Here is a 26477-nt window from a genome sequence, read left to right on the forward strand (position 1 = left end):
ATGACATAGGCCTCAATGTTACATAATAACAGAGTCAAATACGGTGCATTTAATGTACTTCACTCAAAGATTTAAATTATGTCAGCATTTACTCACCATCACCCTCATTCCAAACCTTTATGACTTACTTTCTTCCGTGGAATGAGACATTTCTCCATGTTTAATGAACACCAATATAGGCTCCAATATTGTTCAGTTCCCAATGTTCTTCAAAATATATCTGGAGGATAATGATGAGTAAATGATGACAGAGCTTTCATGTCTGTGTGAACTATCTCCTTAACTGTGTGTGAGTGTCAAACCAAGTCTAAAATGTTGGCAGAACAGAATATTAGTACATAAACATAGTATTACATTCAACATTAATAACAGAAGACTGTTAAACAAAATGACGCATCTCTGAAAAAAATGATAAATAAATATTTTAAATGTGTATAACATTTTGTCATTCTCAAATCATGGTGGCTAAAAGTATACTGGTAAATTCTAGGATAAACTGTTTAACTTTCAGTCACATTTGTAATGTTTTTGGAAAAAAGTCTCTTCTGCTCACCACAACTGCATTTATTTGTAAAAATAGTAGCACTGTGAAATATTGTTACAATTTTAAATAACTATTTCTATTTGAATATATTTTAAAATGTATTGAATTTTCAGCAGCCATTATTACTCCAGTCTTCAGTATTACAAAAATCTTTTTTTTTTCAGGAGTCGTTGATGAATAGAAAGTTCAAAAGAACAGCATTTATTTGAATAAGAAATATTTTGTAACCCTAATGCCACTTTTAATCAGTTAAATGCATTCTTGCTGAATGAAAGTATTAATAAAAAAAGTCTTACATCAAAGTCTTGACATCAAATTTTTTGAAAAGTATTCTAACTTCTAATGAAAAAGATACATTAAACGAACAATACTTTACTAGTGTTCCCAGACCTTTGGACCCCATTGTACACTCATAACATTATTAATAATCTTGTTATTCATGTGCTGCTGCTTTTTTGTCTTTACAGTATACTTAATGGAAACACAAATGCACAAATCCAGGCCACAAATCTCCTGTGAACATTCTGTTTCATTTGAAAATTCAATTCACAGGACCCTAAATTGCAATAGATTTCATAACCAGAGAAACAACGTGATATGAATCCTCACCTCCATGAGTCCTGTGTTATGTAACACACAGTTCTGTTTGTGCATAAAGCATGGCATATATGATGATCGGATGGGCTGCTCTGCTGGATGAAACTTTCAGCTTTCACAAAAAAACAAAAAAAAAACAAAAGTGTTTAAACTGCAGTCTGAGGTTGGTCAGGTTTAGTGAAGTGGGTAGAATGCAAACACTCATTCTGTGAAAGTGGTTCTACTGAGCGTACTGGACAATAGAGGTCCGTGTCCCAGACTGTGCTGCCAGAAAGATTCGGGATAGAGATCTGAACAGCGGATGTGTATTCTAGATTCTGTTAGTGTGCTGAATGGAAACACACAAGCATTTGTATTTAGTGAGAGAGAATGTACAGAGTCCAGGCTTCCGACTAAGTTCTATGATAGTATATATAGACAGTAAAAAAGTTTTTTTTTTTTTTAAGACATTACTTTTATTCAGCAAGGGTGCATCAAACTGACAAAAAAGACATTTATAACATTACAAAATTCTTTAAATAAATGCTGATCCTTTGAACTTTTTATTTCTATTAAGATCTTAAAAAATGTTTCAGGGTTTCACAAAATTAATTTGTTCATATGGAGATACACAAATATGAAAAGAACAGAAAGGCTAATTTAAAAGCATGAACTGCAAGAGTTTGTATGCAATAATCGATTAACAAATGCCACAATTAATGCATTAAGTTTATATTTATGGAAGCATATGGGTAGCAATATTCAATTTGGGATGTAATATGCAAAATGACAATGCAATATGTAAAATGACAATGCATTTCTGTATTTACATTTACATTTTCCAATACATTTGTGAAACGTTTGGTGCAAAATGAAAATTAAATTACATAATTTTCATTTGCCATTTCATACACCAGTTTTGATATGTAAAATGAATAAAAAAATTTAACGCTTTATAAGTTGCAAAATTAAAATGAAAATGTATTACAAAAATGATTAGGTATGTATAACATGTTCAAGCAAAAACTGTGGCAAAATGATCATTTAAATGCTATTTTTCTTAAATGCATTAACACTCACAGTCAAGACACTTACGATTGCGTTTTCATTCAATGTCCCAACATTAAGGCTGTGGAGGACTATATAGTGGTTCCTAATGTGTTCTGGGTGATTGCTTATGTCACAGTAATATTCTGGTCCTTGCCTCAGAAAACACCAAAAAATAATCAGACAAAAATCAACTGACACTGTAAAAGTGATAAGATATGAGAGGAGAAAGATTTACCTGGCTATGAGCTTGCATAACTGGAAGTGCAAGTGTAACATTACATTTGCATTTATTTATTTAGCTGACGCTTTTATCCAAAGCGACTTACAATTGCTATATATACAGTATGTCAGAGGTCACACACCTCTGGAGCAACTAGGGGTTAAGTGTTTCTCAGGGACACATTGGTGTCTCACAGTGGATTCGAACCCAGGTCTCTTACACCTAAGGCATGTGTCTTATCCACTGTGCCAACACCACCCCAACACAAAGTAAACATACTTTAGCTATACTTTAAAAGACATCCAGAAGACAAAAAAGTCTGTATGTATGTGGAGACATACATACTATCAGAGCTGAAGTGGTGAACTCACACACATGGCCCTTGATGGAAAGCAGCTCTGTGCATCAAAGGACGAAGATGACCTTGTGTGTGTGAGAGTGTGTGTCAGGAGCATGAAGAAGACAAGTCAGTGGACCACATTTTGCTCAAGATAAGAATGAAAGATATTGTGAAACTAAATAAAAAGTCAGGAAGAGAGGAAGCTAGGGAAAGATAGAGAGCTGGAGAACAGGAAAAATTCACATTAAGTATGTGTTCACCAGAATGAGGCAGAACAGGCCTCTAACATAGATAGTTCACACACACTTTTCAAAAAATTGGGCGAAACCATGAGGAAAAAAAATCAAGAAACAGCAACAAATTAGCCAGAAAATGGAAATATCATCATCCCTTAAATAATTATTATAATCATAAAATCATATGTGATGCACAATTTTTTTTTACTAAATAAATAATCAGTCCCATTCCTTTTTTTTGGCACAATACACCATACATTTTTAAAAATGTATTTATCCCTTTTGATTTTCTTTATATTGTATATTAAATATAAAAAAACACAATATTTTCTACATAGCGTACATTATAGTTTCTTTTCTATGCTCCGCCTTTATAAAACTCATCGATTAAAAAAAAAATCATCAGTCTGAAAAGCGAGACATGCTCTGATTGGCCAGCTTTCCAGTGCATTGTGATTGTCTGAATACCTCAAGCATGTGACGGAAATGTTACGCCCCTTAACATACTGTGATGCCGTCTGCCAGTGTTCTAACAAATAATGCTACCGATCAGATTATGCTACCAACACTGTATTTATTCTACTGTAAGGGATTTAGGGTTGAATGTTCTGGAACAGTGTTGTAAATACAACTTAATCACTGATTTCATGTAGTGTTTATTTTGAAAGGCCAAACAAAGTATTTATTTCTTTGTGTGAACATTTGGGCGGTGTTAAGCAAATCTTCCTACATCGTGACGTAGACATGTGGGGGTATGTTTGAATGAGCCATTTTAGGGGGGCATGGTTGACTCTTAACTTTTATAAAGAATATCTCTTTGGATTTGAGAGTTTAGTCTTTGCAACTATACAGATCTTCTTTATGCACCAAGAGTTTGTAACACTTAAAAAGATAGGAAAACTTGAAATCGCATCATAGGACCCCTTTAATATCACCCCCCCCCGCCCCCAAATGAAAATTGGCCAGAACTTTATTACTGGTGCATCCCTTTGTCCTTTACAACAGAAGATGGTTTGGATGTACACCACCTCCTGAATAATTAAACAGGACATTTAAAGAGCATCAGAGGCTTTAAAACAAGCAGTCTGTACCTAGAGCCCAGAGACTGCAGGAATTGTGCTGGTACCATCAATATATCTCTGCTGGACTATATGATGTATATAATAAAGTCTTAATATGAACAATAACACCATTTTTAGTGAACGAGATATGGCAATTAACAGCTAAATACTAATCAACCAGTGAACTTTAATAACTAATCATTAACCGTCAATACACAATTACAGACATCATCAAGAACTCAAACAAAGTTAAAGAATATAAGCCAAGAAGGATCAAAAAGAAAGAGGAAAGAGCTAATGGTAGAAGCAGAACCTGGGAGAAAGTAGAAAAGAGAGGGGTATCAGCCCCTGCAGAGAAACAAAGAAAGAGAGGAAGAAGGAATTAACAATAAAACTTGAGAAAGGAAAGACAGGGTTAGCGTGGTGGAGTGAAGAGCAGAATATAGAGGCCGTTCCCCCTGGCTCAGGCCTTGATTAACACCAGACCTCCAAACAGGAAATGACCCGGCCAACGTCAAGCAACAGGAGGCCTTCCATCTGGAGCCCAGTGCTGCGTAAGACTCGAACACACACATCGGAACGACAAGAACAAAAGAGCGATAAAAACCAACACTGATTTTACCGAAACCAAAAATTATTAAGGCAGCTCACCATTTTCACTGCTAATTCCACTCATTACAGCAGTATATGAAATAATCAATTCAATCCCACAAGGAGAGAGACAAAAGAGGCAATGTAAATAGTATTATATTGTAAATAGTTTGAAGAGGCTAGTAGTTTCTGCTACTACTCAGTGATTTTAGTAGGGAAAAAACAGCTAAACTAATAAATGTCACGAAGAATCTTTCCTTATTTAAAATTTTATCAAATAAAATAAAATAATAATTCAAACAAAAACAAAACAAAACAGAACAACACAAAACAAAAAATTTACACAATAAAACAAAGGAAAAAAGGAAAACAAAAATAGCAAAGCAAAGCACAGCAAAGGAAAAAAAAAATTCATAAGGCATAACAATGACCTCAAGAAGATGCAAGAATTTTAGAGACTGAAAGCACAATTGTTGACATGCAGAGAGATGGAGAGAGGAACGAAGGGAAAAAAGTTGCATCTCTGCAGTGACCCAGACAGAGAAAGACATGCAGAAGCGTGCGTTAAGGGCAAGCAGGACAGACCCCAAGAGAGGACAAACGGAGTGAGAGAGAGCGGGTTGGATTGTGAATGATTAATCTCAACCGTTCCCAAAGGAGTGATATGACCAGAAAGAATGTGGACGTGTGTTTGGCTGTGTGTAAGTCGGCAGGGACTGTCCCCTCGCTCGTGTTTGTCTGTCGAGTATGAGTGACCCCGTGGCTATGATTACTGTTTAAAGCCTCTTTATGAGCTGCAGGGTTTCCTGCACAAATAAGTGCTAACTACATTTATTAGACTTTTACTTCCTTCATGAACATACAGTACACACACAGACACAGAGTTAAACCGTTACTGAAATATCCAGCAGGCAAATTGTGACTGGATGATATGAGTGGTGAAATCCTCCAATCAAGTAGGCTTGTCTGGTTGTGCTTCCTGTCCTTGAGCTGAGTGAGGAGTATTTCATTTTCTTTAATTAAAGAAGAGATTTTTAATTTCCCTCAAATTAAAGCATGACTGTTCATTTCCTCTGTAGAAACCAATTTGTACAAATACTCTTACTGGGTGTGCTTTGAGACAAAGAGATCTTTTACCCCATGACCCTCTCAGTGTAGCGTGTGTGTGTGTATGTGATCTAAGTAAGAGTGTTGCCATGCTAACACAAGTGTTAGATTTAGTCTCCACATGTACATCAACATCATTTTGCTTGCCACAACCTGGGCCACTATAACACAGAAATGATTCTGCAGGCCAGGCAACTATAGTAGACACAAACAGAAACAAAAAAATAAAAATAATAATATAAAAAACTATATTTACAACATACATTTCAACTATTCAGTCAGTTAATAGGCAGCTTTTGAGTATTCCAACTTGATCACATGGCAAATCATTCATATTGTACGAGGTGGCTTATTCGTACGAATTCGTATGACCACACTTGTACAAATTCATACTATTTTTGCCAAATCGTATGTATTATACGAGTTGCACAATTCGTATGAATTTGTACGAATGACCTACACCTAACCCTAAACCTAAATGACACTGGGGTTTAGACAAATCATATAAAATGAGAGTGAGGTCGTACAAATTCATATGAATATGCCACCTCGTAAAATACGTACGAATTGGTCGTGAGATAGCGTCGAGTATTCCTCAATTAGGTAAACTGATTAAAATTCTCAAGTAATTCTTTAAGCAAATGTTCAGTAATAAAATAGAAATAGCAACAATTTACAACCAGTAAAACAAATGAGAAGTAAAATAAATAAAAGCAATGAAATTCATTGTATTGCATATTCAGAAATAGTTAACAAACTACAAAAGTAATCAAATACAAACTATAACTAGGCCTATACATTTAATAATTGCCTTAGTATTTACAGCATGATAATGAAATACATATTTTTTTTTGTTAATGTTGCTTTTTTGACTAATGTCAATGGCATTCACACAATTCAGAATTTTGTCCCACATAATGGATGAATATGAATACAGAAGGTACATTAGATGATACGATATCTGATTGTTTACTAAAACAAGCCTACACATCCACTCTACTATATCATCCCTCATCTCAAGAGAGACCTCCCAACACGATTCCTGCTGCCTGTGATTCTCACACTGATTGGTGAAAAAAAAAGAAAAAACGTAAATATATATATATATATATATATATATATATATATATATATATTAGGGCTGTCAATGAATATTCTAAATTCGAATATGTATTCGAATAGTTTTAAAAAAACGAATTTCGAAGGTGAAAATTAATATTCGAAAAAAAAAAAAAGTGGAAAAAAAGGCCCGCGGTAGTAGAGGCGTGGTTGTCTGCTTTGCGAGTGGGCGCGCTAGCGCGCCTGAGGGTTCAGGGACATGTCACAGCCTCACAGGAGTCGCACTGTCTGGCACAGCATCACTGCTGAAAGTTATCGTGTCTACATGGAAGATGCCATCAAGTGCAGAGCCCAACTCGACCGCAGCAGAGAAAATGAGGTAAAATTGTTGACCCGCGAGATTGTTGTATGCAAGCTATTTAAGATACAGTTAGCATACCATTCGACAACTAGCAACATGAGGTCACATCTTAAAAATGTGCACCCAAATGAGCATGGCATAATGTGTGGAACTCCAGCTAAACAGTCACGTCTTGACACTTAACGTTACTTTGCATCGCCCGCCTCAAGCACTTTGTCTGCAACATGACAAGAGGCCATAACGGATAAAATAATTTCGTTCATTTTTAAGGACATGAGACCGATCAGTATCGGGGAGTTCTGTCAAGCAATGGATCCGAGGTTTAATTATTTATCGTTTCATGTCAAGGAAAAGTTCCATGTTTACCACAGCACAGCTCGCTCGGAGCATTCAATGTCAGTTCTATATGCTGTAAAACTTCAATTAATATTAAAAATATTTGTTTCAATCACTGAATGAAGCCTGCTATATTTGGGACAACAGTCGCGACCTTAAATTGCTTGCACAAAAATTTGTTTGTTCATTTAAACCATTATGTGCAGAGAACGTGAGGGTGAGAGAGCGTGAGGTCTGCAGTCTTGGCCATTAGTTGATTTCCTTGTTTTTGTGTAGGTAATACGTTGTCATATATGTTTAAACTTAAATAGACTATCTATACAAGTAGTTATGTCTCTTTGTATTATTTTTGCCTGTTATTGACGTAATGCGCTTCATTGACAACATGCGCAACCAGATGTTCCAATAGTTCGAATATTCGTGTATTTTTTAGAGGGAATATTCGAACGTCAATTTTGAGCAATTTTGACAGCCCTAATATATATTTATATATATATTAGGGCTGTCAAAATTGCTCAAAATATATATATATGTGAACATGTTGATGTGGATGCAATTTTACTAGTATGTGTATTCGGTTTTCATATGTATTTGTGAAGGATGAAACACTCCTGGCTTAGAGGATGAAGTAGGATTTACATTTTTTTCTAGTATATATGTGCAGTTAAATCACTGTGAAAGAGAGATTATGTACATGTGTTTATGTGCTGGGACACATTCAGGTCATGCATGATGCTTCTACATGTACATGGTCATAAACATTTGAGTGTGCATACTCCTGCAGGCTTTGACAGCTTTCCAAAATGTGTCTGTGTGTAATTATGAATTACACATCTGTGCATTTATAAGAGAATTAATAACTCTGCTGACAGATACAGTACTTTGTTTCTCTGCCTTCTCATAACACATAGATAAAGTTGGCACATATCTAGAAGATCCTTTATACTGAATGATAAATGAATGATATTACTGTAAATGGGCACAAAAGCTAAACCTTAATCGATTAAATTCTAGCAGAAATTGATAGGCCAGTAATTATTTAAATGTTATGGTCATATACAATAAAATAACCAATAATATAGCTGATATTAAAATTCAGTATTATTTGTTGTAAATAAGTTTGTAAAAAAAAAATTATCTCCCATTGAGAGCCGTCGAGGAGCGAGACCAGGTCTGCGAACCATACTCGGCCCGGCCAGAACGGGGCTACTAATAACAGACAGACCCCGTCCCGGCATACTCTCGCCAGAACTCCCGGGAGCAGAGCAATAGGGGGAAAGGAGTACAGACGAAGCCTCGGCCAGGTCTGTACCATAGCGTCCAGTCCCAGAGGAGCTGGATGAATAAGAGAGAACCAAAGGGGACATTGTGATGTCTCTTGCATCACAAAAAGGTCTACTTGAGCCCTGCCAAACACACTCCATATCTGCTTCACCACCTCTGGGTGAAGCCTCCATTCCCCGGGCCTCGGCCCCTGCCTCGACAGCATGTCGGCTTCCATATTTAGTTTCCCAGGAATATAGACAATTGATAGACAATTTTCTAGACAATTGATATGTCATGTTAGATACCGACCGCTCCACAGACCACGGGCAGGGTGGCCACTCATGACTGCACCCCAGCCGGTGAGAGATGCGTCCGTCGCTAGTATTACACGGCGACAAGGAGCTCCCAGCACCGGGCCCTGATTCAAGATCCAAGGTTTCTTGCACATGTCTAAGGCACGGAGGCAGCGCCGCGTGACCTTGATAGTGCGAAGTAGATTACCCCTCAGGGAAAATCCCTTGGTCTTGAGCCACCACTGTAGGGGTCTCATGTACAGGAGGCCAAGAGGTATCACGTTGGACGCAGCTGCCATCAGACCCAACAATCTCTGAAATTGTTTGACAGTAAGTGACAGGCCTTCTCTGACTCTCTCGACTGAGATGAGGATCGACTCGATACGAGCATGGGACAATCGTGCCTGCATCGCGGTCGAATCCCATACTACGCCTAGATAGGTGGTTCTCTGAACCGGAGAAAGTACACTCTTCTTGGCGTTCAGTCTCAAACCCAGCTCCCCCATATGTGCGAGAACGACATCTCGATGTCGAGCCGCAACCTGCTCTGACTGAGCTAAAATCAACCAATCGTCGATATAGTTGAGAATGCGGATTACCTGCATGCGCAGGGGGACCAGAGACGCGTCTACACATTTTGTGAATGTGCGGGGTGAGAGTGCAAGGCTGAAGGGAAGTATTCGATATTGGTAAGCTTCGCCCCTGAAAGCGAACCTCAGAAACTTCCTGTGTTGTGGAAGGATGGATATGTGGAAGTATACATCTTTGAGATCTATTGTGACAAACCAGTCCTCGGACCTGATCTGAGCTACAACATGCTTGATTGTGAGCATTTGAACTTCAATCTCATAACTGAACGATTTAAGACCCTCAAGTCTATAATCGGACGCAACCCCCAATTCTTCTTTGGAACTATGAAATACCGGCTGTAAAATCCGGACTCCCTGTCTTAAGGAGGGACCACCTCGATGGCCTCCTTCTCTAATAGGGTTTTCACTTCCTGTTCCATAACCAGACCCTGCCTGGGGCCGACTATCATCGGGATGACCCCGTTGAATATTGGCGGCGCAGAGCCGAACTGAATACGGTAGCCTTTTTCTACTGTGTGCAGGACCCATTGAGATACATTTGGCAGTAGTTACCACGCTGCTAAATAATCTACTAAGGGAGTCAGTCTCTCGAGACTGACTTCTGATGTAAGAGGCCCCCCGCAGGGGCGGCGAGCGTCTCAGCCCCGCTACGCATAGGGCGGAAGACACTGAGACCGATACTCGCTGGGGACCGCTGCGCCCTGGAACACTGGCAGGGTTGGCAGATCGGCCCCCAGAGGGCGCTGAGGCGAGACGGGCACCGTCTACTGCGGTGTGTACCGCTCTACCCCAGCAGAGGCTGCCCTCTGAAACCCTGGGCTTTTGGCATCAGGGTTTCTTGGCCGAGGACTTCTTAGCTTCTATGACTGCCCTAAGATCTTGTTTAGGCTTAGAAGACCTCGCTCTGTTTCTGGGCCTCGCGATACGAGGAGCTAGGGTGCGGCTGGGGCATCTCCTGCCCAGATGCCCCGAGATAGCGATGAGGGAGGAACTTATGGAACACCGCCGCTTGTTTGTGGGCCTCCTGAAACCTGTCGACGACAGAATTGACTGCGTCGCCGAACAGGCCAGTCGGCTGAATCAGGGCGTCCATGAGACAGACCCTGTCCCGCTCTTTCATATTGGACAGGGTCAACCATAAGTTCCTCTCCGCGGCCACCATAGCTGCCATGGACCGCCCAATCGCTCGGGCGGTCTCCTTGGTGGCGCGGAGGGAGAGATCAGCGGTCCTTCTTAGTTCTGATATATCATGGGACTTGATCTCCTCTCCCTCATCTAGCTCTTTAAGCAGGTCGGCTTGGTACGCCTGTAACACCGCCATGGTGTGCAGACACGCACCAGCCTGACCTGCAGCAGCATACCCTTTGCCCACCAAAGCCGATGTTGTTCTGAGTGGCTTTGAGGGCAATGCCGGGGCCTTCAGAGACGACGCCGTGCCTGGGGACAGATAGCCCGGGGCATCGCTCTATAGCCGTGTTCTCCCATCCCCACTACATTGCCATAGTAGTCAGACGAGGGGATGTAGAGGCAGGCTGAAATTGGCGTTTCCACGACCTGGGGATCTCATCATGCAGGTTGGGAAAGAATGGAAGGCCCCAGCTGGGAGGTGACTGACTCGCGCTGAGGAAGCGTTCGTCGAGCTTGCTTTGCTGCGGTTCGGTCGTTTTTTCGGTGGGCCACTCAATGCTTAATTTGGCCACCGCACAAGTAACCACCTCCAAGAGCTCCTCATATTGCGGCGAATGGGGTGGTGAATCCCTGTCGACCGACTCTACATCGACCTCCTCAGAGGAAGAGAGGCGGAGCATCGATCCCTCTCCCTGGGTGGAAGGAACCGCAGAGCGTGCTTCCAAATCCAGGGACTGGCCCGTATCCATTCCCTCCACCAAATCCACTTGCGAACCCCATGAGTGCAGCTGCCGTTCTGCCTCGGCAGAAGCGGGACCAGCATCGCGGGGAACGCTGGCGAAGGCCCCCTCCTCGAAGAGGGCCCTCCGGGAACGAAGCAGCCACACCGACATACGCTCACAGTGCGGACAGTCGGCCCCCTCGAGAGCCAACTCAGCGTGCTTCGCTCCCAGGCAAACCACGCATAAGCTGTGTGTATCCCCACCCGTTATATATCGCGGGCAGGGAGGAACACACAACCTATAACGTGATTTGGAATCGCCATCAGAATGCTTGGATTTCGCCTTGCTCTTCGGCATGACTTGGAGCTCTAACTGGACAGACAACAGTAAATAAGACTCAAAAGACAAACAAGTGACATTCACACACAGAGCGCTTGCTGAAAGACGCGAAGCTGATGCCAGCTGCGCGGCACGTGCTTTTATAGCTTCCTGGTCGCTTACGTCACCCCGCCTGTGATGTCATGCTCTTCCATTGGACTGATTACACACGATATTCAGAGTCGCTCACGCTGCGCGTTCCCCAAAGCGTTGTTCGACGCAGCTTGAGTTCCAGAAGAGGAACTGACAATTTTTTATTACTTTCTTTAAATTTTAAAGTGGCACTCTTTTACACAGACAAAACATGTTTTCATTATCTTTAATCCAAATGTAACACATTGCTCCATCTCTGAATCAGCTTTCTTTTTCATGCTGTAAGTCTTATTATTTTTCAGCACCTCCCTTCAACCACCTGTTAGAGACCCCTTTTCATAATCCAAAGAGTTCTCAATAAATGAAATCACTTAAAATAAAATATCCTGTATCACTGGGAATTAACTACATGGGCAGCTACCACTTCTTTATGTTGAATTTAAAACCTTGACGTGGCCAGCAGACATTAATATGATTCAACATCACAAATCATAAACCATAACAAAGAACAGATGCTTTTCTATTTCTATTTCTCTCACTGTTCAAAGCACCAAGCCATTTAAAAATCTGGTCTGTGATTCATGTGCTATCAATCAGCTCCTAATTCAGACAATACTGCTCTATAAACAGTCTTCAATGTTTTATTTATTGATGGGGCTCATCCAGTACTATAAACAGACACAGTGGCAGACCATCGCACCATTTTCAGAAAATTAACTCTTCCGCAACTTACGTAAGTGAAGTGACATTCGGCCAAGTATGGTGACCCATACTCAGAATTTGTGCTCTGCATTTAACCCATCCGAAGTGCACACACACAGAGCAGTGAACACACACACACACTCGGAGCAGTGGGCAGCCATTTATGCTGCGGCGCCCGGGGAGCAGTTGGGGGTTCGGTGCCTTGCTCAAGGGCACCTAAGTCGTGGTATTGAGGGTGGAGAGAGAACTGTACATGCACTCCCCCCACCCACAATTCCTGCCTGCCCGGGACTCGAACTCACAACCTTTCGATTGGGAGTCCGATTCTCTAACCACCAGGCCACGACTTCCCCCCATTACATGTTTCATACAAAACCATGACCATCCAATTACATTTGCCTTTTCAGACCAGCAGTGAGCCACTTTATCCAATAATATTTCTTGTTTCATAGCAGTAGTGATAGTTCAGGTATCAAATGTGGAGTTTAACTCCACTAAAGAACTTGTTTCCTATGATCTAAGACTGAAATGGAAGCATTTTCCTAGTTAAACACACTTGTGCCTTAATTAAAAGCAGAGACACCCCCCCACAGGTTACTGACAACAATTAGAGCCAGATTTAGAATCAGACACATTTTCATTCACATTCTACAGGAGTGAGAAGAACACTCCTGTCTCGTTTTCTATCCATCCTCAAGTGAATTAATTCCCCTCTCAGTTCTGATCTGCTTCTCAACCTCTCTCTCTTTGAAGGAACTTTACAGTCCTCACCTTTGACTCTCCACCCGCTGTTCTGTGAAGCCACAAGGCTTCAGTGATGACAGCACTGAACTCCAATAACATCATAATAATATGCTGCAGCAAACACCCCTGCACTGCTGTAGATCAAACTCAGAAGAAACTAAGCAGAGAACGCCATCTCAAGCACAATATGTAATTACACAGAAGGACAGATGGATAAGCAGGAGACCATTATAGTGAATCAGGTTGTTTGGTTCTAAAAACTATTAACAGATAGATTATTGTAATGCTATATTGGGTGGTTGTTCTGCACGCTTAATAAACAAACTCCAGCTGGTCCAAAATGCAGCAGCTAGAGTTCTTACTAGAACCAGGAAATATGAATATATTATCCTGGTTCTGTCAACACATATCACATTATAGTCCTGCAATTTCAAAACTCTGGCCATTTGATAATAACTAGAATATCAAAATCAACTGCAGATGGCAGATCCCTTTCCTATTTAGCGCCCAAACTCTGGAAAAATCTACCTAGTGTTGTTTGGGATGCAGATACTCTCTTTCAGTTTAAGTCTAGATTAAAGACCCATCTCTTTAACTTGGAATACACATAATACACTATCACATTTATATAATTCAAATCCTTTAAAGGATTGTTAGGCTGCATTAATTATGTAAACGGGAACCAGGAACACTTCCCATAACATCTGATGTACTTGTTACATCATAAGAAGAATGGCATCTACGCTAATATTAGTCTCTGTCATTCTTATTCCAAGGTCACCGTAGCCACCAGATTCAGTCTGTATCCAGATCAGATTGTGGATCAGCACCTAGCTACGACCTCTACAACCCTGAATGTCAGTAGAGACAGATCCCCTGCGAAGACCTCATCACCTTGACAACCATCAGCACAAGACCTTGAGAACCAGACAAGTACTTTGCACCTGTGTTGCAGGCTGAAATTAAACCACAACATGCCCCCAACTGAACCTGGTTTCTCCCAAGGGGTTTTCTCCATTTCTGTCACCGATGGAGTTTTGGTTACTTGCTGCGGTCACCTTTGGGTTGCTTAGTTAGATGCTTGACTGTCTGACTGACTGCAAAGTCACTATTGGCAGAGAGCTGAACTGGATGATGACATCACTGAATCATCAATGAACTGACTTTAGGTGGAAAATGACTCTGTTGTTGTCTTCTCACATTACTGACAATCTGTTTTCCTGTCTAACACTGCTAAAGCTGCTTTGACACAACCAGTATTGTATAAGGCGCTATACAAATAAAGGTGACTTGCCTTGACTTGACAGAATGATCGTTAGAGTAACAGAACAACAGATAGAATGGCAGAACGACAGATAGACAGGCAGAATGATAGGATGATACATAAAATGTTCTAGAACAATAGACAGACAAGATGATTAGATACTGTAGATGACTGGATGATAGATAGATAGATAGATAGATAGATAGATAGATAGATAGATAGATAGATAGATAGATAGATAGATAGATAGATAGATAGATAGATAGAGGTGCTGGTCATATAATTAGAATATCATCAAAAAGTTGATTTATTTCAATAATTCCATTCAAAAAGTGAAACTTGTATATTATATTCATTCATTACACAAAGACTGATATATTCAAATGTTTATTTCTTTTAATTTTGATGATTATAACTGACAACTAAGGAAAATACCAAATTCAGTATCTCAGAAAATTTGAATAATACTTAAGACCAATACAAATAAAGGATTTTTAGAAATCTTGGCCAACTGAAAAGTATGAACATGGAAAGTATGAGCATGTACATCACTCAATACTTAGTTGGGGCTCCTTTTGTCTGAATTACTGCAGTAATGCAGCGTGGCATGGAGTCGATCAGTCTGTGGCACTGCTCAGGTGTTATGAGAGCCCAGGTTGCTCTGATAGTGGCCTTCAGCTCTTCTGCATTGTTGCGTCTGGCATATCGCATCTTCCTCTTCACAATACCCCATAGATTTTCTATGGGGTTAAGGTCAGGCGAGTTTGCTGGCCAATTAAGAACAGGGATACCATGGTCCTTAAACCAGGTACTGGAAGCTTTGGCACTGCAGGTGCCAAGTCCTGTTGGAAAATTAAAACTGCATCTCCATAAAGTTGCTCAGGAGCAGGAAGCATGAAGTGCTCTAAAACTTCCTGGTATACAGCTGCGTTGACCTTGGACCTTAGAAAACACAGTGGACTAACACCAGCAGATGATATGGCAGCGCAAACCATCACTGATTGTGGAAACTTTACACTGGACCTCAAGCAACATGGATTGTGTGCCCTGATTTCCAAGGGAAATGCAAAATTCTCTTAAATCAGAGAACATAACTTTGGACCACTCAGCAGCAGTCCAGTCCTTTTTGAAGCGAGACACTTCTGATGCTGTCTGTTGTTCAAGAGTGCCTTGACACAAGGAATGTGACAGCTGAAACCCATGTCTTGCATACGTCTGTGCGTAGTGGTTCTTGAAGCACTGACTCCAGCTGCAGTCCATTCTTTGTGAATCTCCCCCACATTTTTGAATGGGTTTTGTTTCACAGTCCTCTCCAGGGTGCGGTTATCCCTATTGCTTGTACACTTTTTTCTACCACATCTTTTCCTTCCCTTCGCCTCTCTATTAATGTGCTTGGACACAGAGCTCTGTGAACAGCCAGCCTCTTTCGCAATGACCTTTTGTGTCTTGCCCTCCTTGTGCAAGGTGTCAATGGCCGTCTTTTGGACAACTGTCAAGTCAGCTGTCTTCCCCATGATTGTGTAGCCTACAGAACTAGACTGAGAGTCCATTTAAAGGCTTTGCAGGTGTTTTGAGTTAATTAGCTGATTATAGTGTGGCACCAGGTGTCTTCAATATCGAACATTTTCACAATATTCAAATTTTCTGAGATATTGAATTTGGCATTTTCCTTAGTTGTCAGTTATAATCATCAAAATTAAAAGAAATAAACATTTTAAATATATCAGTCTGTGTGTAATGAATGAATATAATATACAAGTTTCACTTTTTGAATGAATTAGTTAAATAAACTTTTTGATGATATTCTAATTATATGACCAGCACCTGTAATTTAACCAAGTCAAGCCTAATAGACAGACAGACAGATAAACAAAAAGAGAGTCAGTAAGAATGATAGAATGACAGACTGGGCAGCTGATGTTGGTAAACAGGACAGCACACATAATGAAAGACAGCTGTGAAGGTTACACCAGCACTTACACCATCAGCCTGTCTGTAATTGTGCTGCCAGAGACACTCTGTAATCCACATCCCCCAAGGAGGCAAACGCATCTTTGAGTGTGTTTTTTAACTTATCTCGCCCCCTGCATGTGTATGTTTGCTCAGGCAGGCTTTTCTGCTGTGTATTTGTGCTGGGGTGTGCATCCTGTTATTCAAGCTCTCTGTGAGTTTGAGAGAATATGTTTATGAGTGAGTGGGTGAAATTCATTATGACAGTTTGTGGTTCTTTCTCGGCTGATTTTCTGCAGATTTAAAATGAGATGTTCCCAAGCTAACCGTGGCTGAGTTCATGTTAGTGTGTGTGTAAGCGGCTTGTTCCCATAGCGACCAGATTTCAAGCCGAGGCTGCTTTCCATTCTGACCAATTTAACTGAGCTGTATGTCACAATCAATACATATTTCACTGAGCACATGCATAGCACTGGTACAAAAACACCAGCCACAGCTGCACGTTCTTTTATTGTTAAATAATTTGATTGTTACACTGATGATTAAAACACATGGCAGGAGTTTTATCACACGTGCTTCCAGGCACACACGTAAACGTTCATATGCTCAGAAACTCCTTTAAAACCTACAAATAACTGTCATTGAGCAGTCATTTTGCTGGACACACCTGGTGTGTGTTGTTACTGTAATTGGCAGGCCAGTGTTTATGTGAAAGAGTCACGCGCTTTAAAAGACAGAGAAGGGAATGAGGTGCCCCTCGAAGTTACTGTAGCAAAAGCCAGAGCATTCTTCATTAATGCAAGAGAAGAAAAGAGCAAGGAAAAGAAAGTTCATATTCATTTTAATATTATATTTAATATTCATTTTTAATGCATAAAATATTGTAATAGAGCCAAAACATTCTTTATTAATGCAAGAAAACACAGACAAGAATGAAAGAGGAGAGAAAAAGTTAGAAAACATGCATACTCATATATACTCAAGTTACAACATATTTTCCATCAATCGCAATGCTGCAACAAGCCAGGCTGTTCGTTTCAGAACCCCACAGGTACGGAAACATTCATAAAACTTAAAAACCCTGATTCCAACCACACTGACACACACAGATTTGAAACGACACAGTAAAGATGGAGGACCACATGCCAGCCTATTACACGCTTTCGAAGGCCATGTGATGGCGACTCTCTCAGGGTGTGTCCACCAGCCTAATAGGCACTTTGAATTTCATTTTAGTACAACATCGAATCATCACAGGAGTAAAACAAGCTTATATACACACACTTACACACACAAAAACAGAGCTGAGCCCTCAAGGTTGGAAAAGTTGAACTTGTAGTCATGTTTCAAAAGTTGCACGGCACACACTCTTTTCAGAAACCTCCATGTAGCCTTGAATACACAACGTTATGTAGGCGGCAAGAAAAAATGTCTAAGAAACTAAAGCCTAGGGAATGAGTTGGTTTGAAGTGCAGTGAGTGTACAGAGTTCATTCCTGCAGTCACAAATCAAGCCGAATCAGGTTTACAGGCTCTCATATGGGCCACAGATTCAGATGGCTTCCATCAGCTGTCACCAAACTGAGGGAGAGAGCATGAAAAAAAGAGAAAAAAGGGAAAGGAGAGAGTTTGGGGAAAAGGTAAATCAAAGAATTGAATCTTTTTTTACTTTCGGAGTGGATTCCACCCGAAAAAGAGAAGTGTGTTAGCGTGTGAGTGTGTGACTGATGGAGTGTAAGGGTGGTGAGTGAGTATTCCTGAGGACAAAAGAATACAGAGGGCAGAGGTGTTTCCCTCCATTCATCTTAACTCGTTCATTTTACTGTCTCCATCCATTTCAAATCTTTACTCCTCTCTGACCCAGTTCTCTCTTCATCCTTGCTCTCACTCTTCCACCAAAGTAACATACAGTACAGAAAATGAGAGACGATCCTGTTGGAGCAACCTGAGACATGTTGTGTTCCAAAACATAGTGAGCTGGCTATTGAGGGGGAATTTTTCTACGTAATCCCAACTGATGCTCCAGTGTAAAATGGTCCAGTAATTTTAGCCAAATTATGGCACACTCCATGTCAGAAATATGTTTTGAGGAAAAAAAAAATCAGTCACATATCATGGATTGCAAAGAAAAATTATGATCATTAATAAACTTCCACTTTATTCTATACTGAAAAGCACTGATAAATAATATCTTGGTGAAACAAAACTTTACCCAATATTTATTAATTATGTTTTTAGTACAGCTTTTACAAGCCCTTTTTTCAGTTTTAAATGAGTGTTAGTTGATTGCATAGTTAAACTAAAAAATCTCTAAAAAAAAAAACTTGGTACCAATGGTATAGTACCCATATAAGACAGCACATTTAGATGTACATATACACTCTCTCATGCATAATTATAATAAAAGAATTAGCTAAATGTTGCATGTCACACCTCAGGACATGCCCAGAGGTTCTACTACCCATGTGTACAGTATATGTGTGTCCTAGAGTGATTCCAACTTATAGCGGTTGAGTGAATGGTGCTGGTTTGGAGTCTCATTACAGACGAGCAGTGCTGTTCTTGTTCCACTGATGTACAGTATGCAGAGGTGGAAAGTAACGAATTACATTTACTCGCGTTACTGTAATTGAGTAGCTTTTTTGTGTACTAATACTTTTTAAAGTATTTTTTTAAATCTGTAATTTTACTTTTACTTAAGTATATTTTGTTTAAAGTATTGTACTTCGCTACATTTTAAAACACATTAATTACTGAGTAAAAAAAAAAAAAAAAAAAAAAAAAAAAATCGCTCCCTGGAAACTACGTCAGTAAATAATGGGCAGGAGGGCAAACTGGCGCTAAAATCACAAGAAAGATGCAGACGGTCAAAATTACAGGCGTTAGTGGTGCAGACACCGCTGAAAACGAAACCCCGTCATATTCTGAAGTTGAACTCGAAGGAAATGAAGTGAACCCCTGGCCATATGTATGCTCTATTATGCTGTGTAAGCTGTACTTGCCTAGGAAGACCAAACTAGCAGCTTATAAAATCTCGACAAGACATCAACCCTTCGCAAGAATGTAGAGGTAAGCTAAATAATTGCATCGTTGCATTGGTGGTTAAAATGAAGCTTTGACATTTTAGCAAGAGGTTTTGCACAAATTAGCCAAAAAAACAGTGGTGAGGAGTGTGCTATATATATCATCTGCGATAATATCATATTTTTTGTTTTAATGATGTGCGCGCTTATAGTGCGTTCTTTCACTGTGTGATTCAGTCTCCTAAAATGCATTTAGAATCATAGGCGCCGATACCGTGGAGCACCCACGGAAAATACCGAGCACCCACGGAAAATGAGCACCCACGTGTGCCAGTGCCAGACTGCCAGTAGGCTACATTTATTTAAAATTAAACATTGCAGTTGGCGCTATGAAGCGTCTGCCACACTGTGATTGGTTATGTTGTTGTCAGTGACAGTGACATAACCAGTCGCATGCATGTTCCATATCCTATCCACCAATCACAGCGTCTCTGAAAACGTCCCATCCCCCACTATACAGTGCCGTGCGAGTATGTAATCATTTACTGCTTTCCGTAATCACTAATCATTAATCAGACTAAAATGGACAGATTTGTTATAAAAAAAAGCCAAACCTATTAATATTGATATATCGACATTATTTTACTGGATCTAGTGGCTTTGGCTTTTTGTGAATAAACGTCCAGTATTTTTTCTCTTTCAAAGTTTTGTCTGTCATGTTCTTCCACCTCATTTCATACCCAGCAGTACGTTAATATGTAAATGTTACGGTACATTCCCTAACAGGGTTTAAATGGGAACATTTTTCTGCTCAAGTATAGGCCTATATACGGTTTAAAAGAGGAAAAACTAATGGACACAAAAGTAGCCTACTTTTGGACAGAATACAAGTTCTTTGTTAAATACATAAAATAAAAAAATATTTTTTTAGCCTATATGAATAATGGATTCGAAACCTCAAAGAAAAGCCATGCCACTATCAAAAGAAACCTCGAAACATAAATGAGGTAGACATTCCCAGAAACTCATTATTTTAGTCGCAACAATCGGTTAATGGAAACGCTGTCCTTTCGCAATAGTCTTTTAATCAATATTTACAAAACATTAATTTCCCAAGAAGCTGAACGCATTAGCGGTTACGTGTCAGTTAAACTTTTCATCTCCAATCCTGTTTGTATTTTTGAGAAGTGACGCTGTTGTGTGTGTTTGTATCGGCCGCTGTCCATTAGCCTAAGGTTCTGAAATGCGATATTTTTTTAATAGCCTAGTCTATTTTTTTATTTTTTAAATGGCTTGCGCCCTTGAGCACCCACGGAGAAAAACATAAATCGGCGCCTATGTTTAGAATGATCACAAAATTGAAGATATAGGGGCAGAAAATTCACATATTTATATAATTTCATACATTAAATCAAAATCACACAAAGAATGCCGTCTTTTCCTCCAAAAATCATCATGAATATATACATACATACATATATATATAACAGTTCAGTAAACAAGTTAATTAAGAGACTTGCGTTTTAGACACCATATTGCCTTTTTTAGCTCTATTTCTAAAACAGAAAATAATTCCAAACACAGCCACCAAAGCACAGTTTTGCGTCTCTGAGCAACGTGACAGTGTTTCGTTCCTGAATGAATCAACCGTTTAAATGATTTGGTTCAATCGCAATGACTCACTTATTAACAGTGACTTGCTGACACATACTGGCCATTTTAATATCACATTTAAAGTATCTTTTGATTTTTTTAAATAATTAATTTCTTATAATTTCAAATGAGTATTCAACATTTTATGTTTTGTATATCAAAACATTATTCATGCATTTGTAACTGCAGGTTAAATGCATTCTTGTCCTGCACTAGTGTAATACATCTAAATGCCACTTCCAATGAATCTTCTGCATTTCCTCTGCATTAAAAGATGAGTTTGTTGATACTGATTTGCCTGGTAACAGCCCAAATGTTTTATTATTCTAAATAACTGATTCCTTTAATTAAAAACAACTAGTTTGAGATTAATAGACCTATACCAGGGGTGTCAAACTCAGTTCCTGGAGGGCCGTAGCCCTAACCCTGCTCCAGCACACATATCATGTAGTTTTCAAATAAACCTAAATGATTAGATTAGCTGGATCAGGTGTGTTTAATTAGGGTTAAATCTAAACTGTGCAGGACTGTGGCCCTCCAGGAACTGAGTTTGACACCCTTGGCCTGTCCCATTTTTGACTCCCTCCCACTGTTAAAATGTAACTAAGTAATTTTTACTCTGAGTAAATTTTAAATGAGCTACTTTTTACTTTTACTTGAGTTGATTTTTAGACTGGTACTTTTACTTGTACTTGAGTAAAATTTCATTCATGTAATGGTACTTTTACTTGAGTAGAATATTTTTGTACTCTTTCCACCTCTGACAGTATGTAGTTGTGAAGTGGAGAGGTCAGAGCAGCTGTGCAGCGGTTGTGCTGGTGGTTGTTTTAATGTTGTTTAAATGTTTCAGCACTAATCACTGGTGTGTTGCACAGAGATTGGTCATGACAGCTTCATGACAAGTCACTCAATGATGTGGAAACTTAGTGACAATAACGGCATGTAATCTACCCTTTCCCATCAATCTACAGCTGACTGGCTGAGTTGTCTATACACATTCCTGCTTTATTATAAGGGTACTGGGATCACATTGACCTAGTATTCCACCACTTACCTGTGATCTCCTGCAGCAGAGGGCTTAATGAGGTCTGCCAGGTGAGTCAGAGTGTCAAAGCACCAATCAACTCATTTTCCACCTTCGCAACATGTTTTTCCTCCTCAGCACCTCCCAGACATGCTTCCTGGGCCATAGAGTACACATAAACCAGCAGCACCAGAAGATCATCCACACTCAGCTCACCAGGGCATGAACTAGAGTCAGAACCTGTTCCAGACTCACTAGACTTTATGAGGGGAAGAATCTGTTTCAGAACCTCTGCCAGGTCCGAGTCCCCCAAGACCTGCCGAACAGAGACAAGACATTCATCAGCACTATTAAAGACTATTCAAAATATAGCATCATATCTATCAAACTACAGCTGAGACATTTATCCAATAGGAATTATAAAGTTCTGCTATAGTTATTTACATGACATGATCAATCATTATGTCAGAGCCCTCCACCGCAGTCTTTTCCACTTCTACATATGTTAAATTCTTTAGAAAATCAGGTCTGAAGGGAGCAATTACTCGTTCTGACCATGAACTAATATCTAATTCAGTTACTGAGCAAATTTGTGGATGAGATATATTTAATAAAAAAATATTTTAAAGGTGAAGTGCGTAAAATTTTTCTTATGTTAAAATATTTTCTCATATCCATACAGAGACAACAAGTATAGGTAAGCCATTCGTAGGATGATGTCTCTGAAAAAAGTGTACTGATTCATTGTTTTTCTAGATTCTCTTATCAACAGAAAATAAAAACAGCAATTCTTTTAAATAGGACATTTTTGTAACATGTAAATTACTTTTACTTTTGACTAATTTAATGCATCCTTGTGGAAAAAGTAATAATATATACATTCCAAAACTCCAAAATTTTTATAGTAGTGTGTTGATTCTATTCAAATTAATATAATGTGACACATTAAACAATTGCACAATTATTTACTGCATATTATATCTATATTTATTTTAAGTATAATTCAAATAATTTAAGTATCATGTTATCAACTAACTCCTACATACAGTAGTTGCAGAGCATTTGAAGTTGCCCCTACATTGGGAAGCTGTGAATGGGAATGCTTGAGAGTCCAATATTTATGCCCAACCAGGGTGAAGTGCAGATGATGGCCCTGAAAAGTTTCCACAAATGATATCTCTGTTATGCCATTTGTCTACAGGAGGCGATATCAGAACAAATACAACTCTGCTCCCTTAAAAATCTGTTGGGATACACAACGTGTTTTTCTGTGTTCATGTGAGTCTGAGAATGATTGCGTGCTTGTGTTAAAATGTGTGTGTATTAGAAACCCCCAAAATCGAATAACCTTGAGGATGGATTTTATTTGTGATGAAAAAATGTCTATATTGAGCTCAGCAGAGCTGTTCTGCCCAACACAAACACAGTTTCTCTCTCTGGAGAGAGCTGAACTGGTCTTGCTTTAGAATCTCATATCTGAGAACCACAAAATCCTCCCTCTGAGCCTGAGAGTACAATGACAACCAAACAATACATTCCAAAGCACTGAAACAACAGTCCACTAGGCCCCTGTGTCATCCTTCCTTCTGAACATATGCAAGTCCCACCTGAATCATCTTATTAGAGGCAATCATTATCAGTCAGAAGAGAATAAATGGAGTGTGTTGAAGGTATTCTCTTGAATTAAATGAAATTCTACACCGTTATCTGCTTTAGTGGATGAGATTCCCCACAGAATTGGGATCTCAGATCAGATTACAATTAAGATTCAAAATATAAAAAAATCTGCTGTGCAATTCAAATTTGAATGTCACTTATAATATCCTTTTTTCTCTTTGAGAAGTTTTGGACTCTTTTCTGGGGGAACTCGGAAGGAAGTCGAACCCCAGTGGGCTAATTCAGATCTGTGCACCATGTAACCTCCCGGCCAGACAGCCAGGATATGAAGGACTCACTCCTTCTCCATTGGACATTATCATTCAAATCAGGCCTGGAAATATAGGGAGGACTTTGAGTTGGCGGATCACTCGAATCAGATCAAGTCACACTGTGATGCTTCAATCCATGAATGAAAGGACATACATTAAAAAAGAAACAGCTCTTTGAGAGGAACCATTGTAAAGCTATACATTTCCTTTAGGAAAAGATCATTAATAACAAACAACCCAATTCTTTCTATTCCTTCTTTTTATTGTGCAGGTTAAAATATTAGCTCAGACATTTTGGAGACCTATGCAAGTAGATGGAAAAGGAGGATCAGAAAATCCTTGAAAATCTTGAAACACACATGGGCATCAACAAGATGAGCATTTAAGACAACATCATTTGATAGAGTTTCTTTAACATACATAAATCATCACTTCACTGAACTTGACAATATGCAAAATGACAAAACACATTGTCAACAGACATTGTGACAAAAAACTAGACTTTTTTTGAGTGCCACATCCAGTCTTCTGGAATGTCTCTGAAGTTCTTGTCTCTGAATCAAATCCCAGATCTGTGTCTGAGCAAAATTCGAGAGAAACAAGAACAAACTCCCTCAAAGGCACGCGACTTACACCAGCCTGTACCACAAAACATTTTTATTGTTCTCGTTTCTACTTCATTTAGTGGAAAAATAAAGATGAGAAACAGAGATGGAGGGAGATACAGTGAAAGGGAGTGAGAATTATTTTATGATGTTGTCACTGCATCATGATGGAAAGAGATATTCTACAACTTTGATTGGTAATGTACCATAGTAACATCATCTGGCCTCACAAACTACACAAAAGGACACTCTTGATCATCATGATTCTGTGCTAGGGCTGCTACACACCAATTTATTACTATAATTTTTTTAATGACAGTCCTGCCTCACTTGGTAGCAAGGCAAGGCAAGCTAGGACACTTTCAGAGGAAGAAGAAAAAAAAGCACCCTTGGAAGTTAAAAAATATTTTTTTCAACCTCTGCAGTTTGGACTTCCACTTGTCCTGCTAATATTTTAGCCCTAATACACTGGTACTAACACAAACATTTTTTATTCATATTTTGAATTTGTAGTATAAAAATATAAAATAATATTTTAAAATGTGCCATTTGTAATGTATATTTTTTTACGTTTATTTCGTATTTGAAAATTATTTAATAAATATTATTTATTATTATTATTTTTTTTCATAAAATGCTGTTTTGAAGCAATAATTTTCAATAATAACTGGAAATTATACAGCTATTATAATAACACAGCAAACTCCAAAAATTGACAACAGAATTCACAACCAAATGTGACAGAAATCCAAATGTTTAAGGCATATAATAAAATTGCATGTATATGATAAAAATACATAAATATATAAAAAATATTACTTAAAAATGCATACAGAGGACACTCAATAAGGCAAGCCACAGTTCCACTAACTGAACCCATCCTCTCTCATACAGACATTTGGCCAACAGGATCCTTATTTTTGAGCCCTGAGCTGCTTAGTAATTCTTTGCATTAGTATAAGATGGGATAGTACTTGGTACAGTTTTTGTTTAGCTTGTTTAAAAGATGATTGGGAGGTGTTTAAAATATTTACGTGAACACTTGTCACACACGCACACACACACACACACACACACACACACACCGTAATGCCATAATGGTCTGTGTTTGCAGTCTTAAGTGCACCTGACATCTGCATGAGGGTCATGTTCACCTAATTGGGCTGTTCAGTAAAGTGACCTGCTGAGACACAAACACAAGAATGTGAACACACACACAGGAGAAAAATGCACAGATTTAAAATTTACAGCTGCTGCCGTAGTGATCTGAAACGTTATTTCCCCTAATATAGTGTCCAGGGGTTTTACTTGAGAAAGTAGAGTAAGAAATAAAGAAAAGTTGAAAAACTAAACTCTCAGTCCTCAGAGAAACATTTTCTCTTTCTACCCAATGCTAACATTAGAAGCCTTCAGTTTAGTCAATTCATGAAGTATGCAGAACAATCTGAAAACCAAATGAGATCTTGTCTGAAAGACTTAAGGACTTGGCCATAAAGAACATGGGTTTGGTAATGTGGATTCCAAAAAACCTTGGATACTCCTACTGCATTGCAGTTATGCATTGAAATCAAGATGCTACTATAACCATTAGCCGCAATTACTGATAAAAAGGGTTACAGTAAAGCTTTTATGGA

General features: G+C 39.2%; 1 long non-coding RNA gene across 1 annotated transcript in view; it reads right to left on the reverse strand.

Annotated features, from left to right (window-relative positions):
• The window catches only part of LOC132092537 (uncharacterized), a 112452-nt gene that overhangs the window by 60346 nt on the left and 25629 nt on the right, over window positions 1-26477 (reverse strand). The window contains exon 2 of the long non-coding RNA XR_009422233.1: window positions 22341-22626. This is a non-coding gene — a long non-coding RNA (uncharacterized LOC132092537). The remainder of the gene's footprint in view (window positions 1-22340; window positions 22627-26477) is intronic.

This window comes from Carassius carassius, chromosome 18 (genome assembly GCF_963082965.1).
Source record: "Carassius carassius chromosome 18, fCarCar2.1, whole genome shotgun sequence".
Classification (NCBI taxonomy): Eukaryota; Metazoa; Chordata; class Actinopteri; order Cypriniformes; family Cyprinidae; genus Carassius; species Carassius carassius.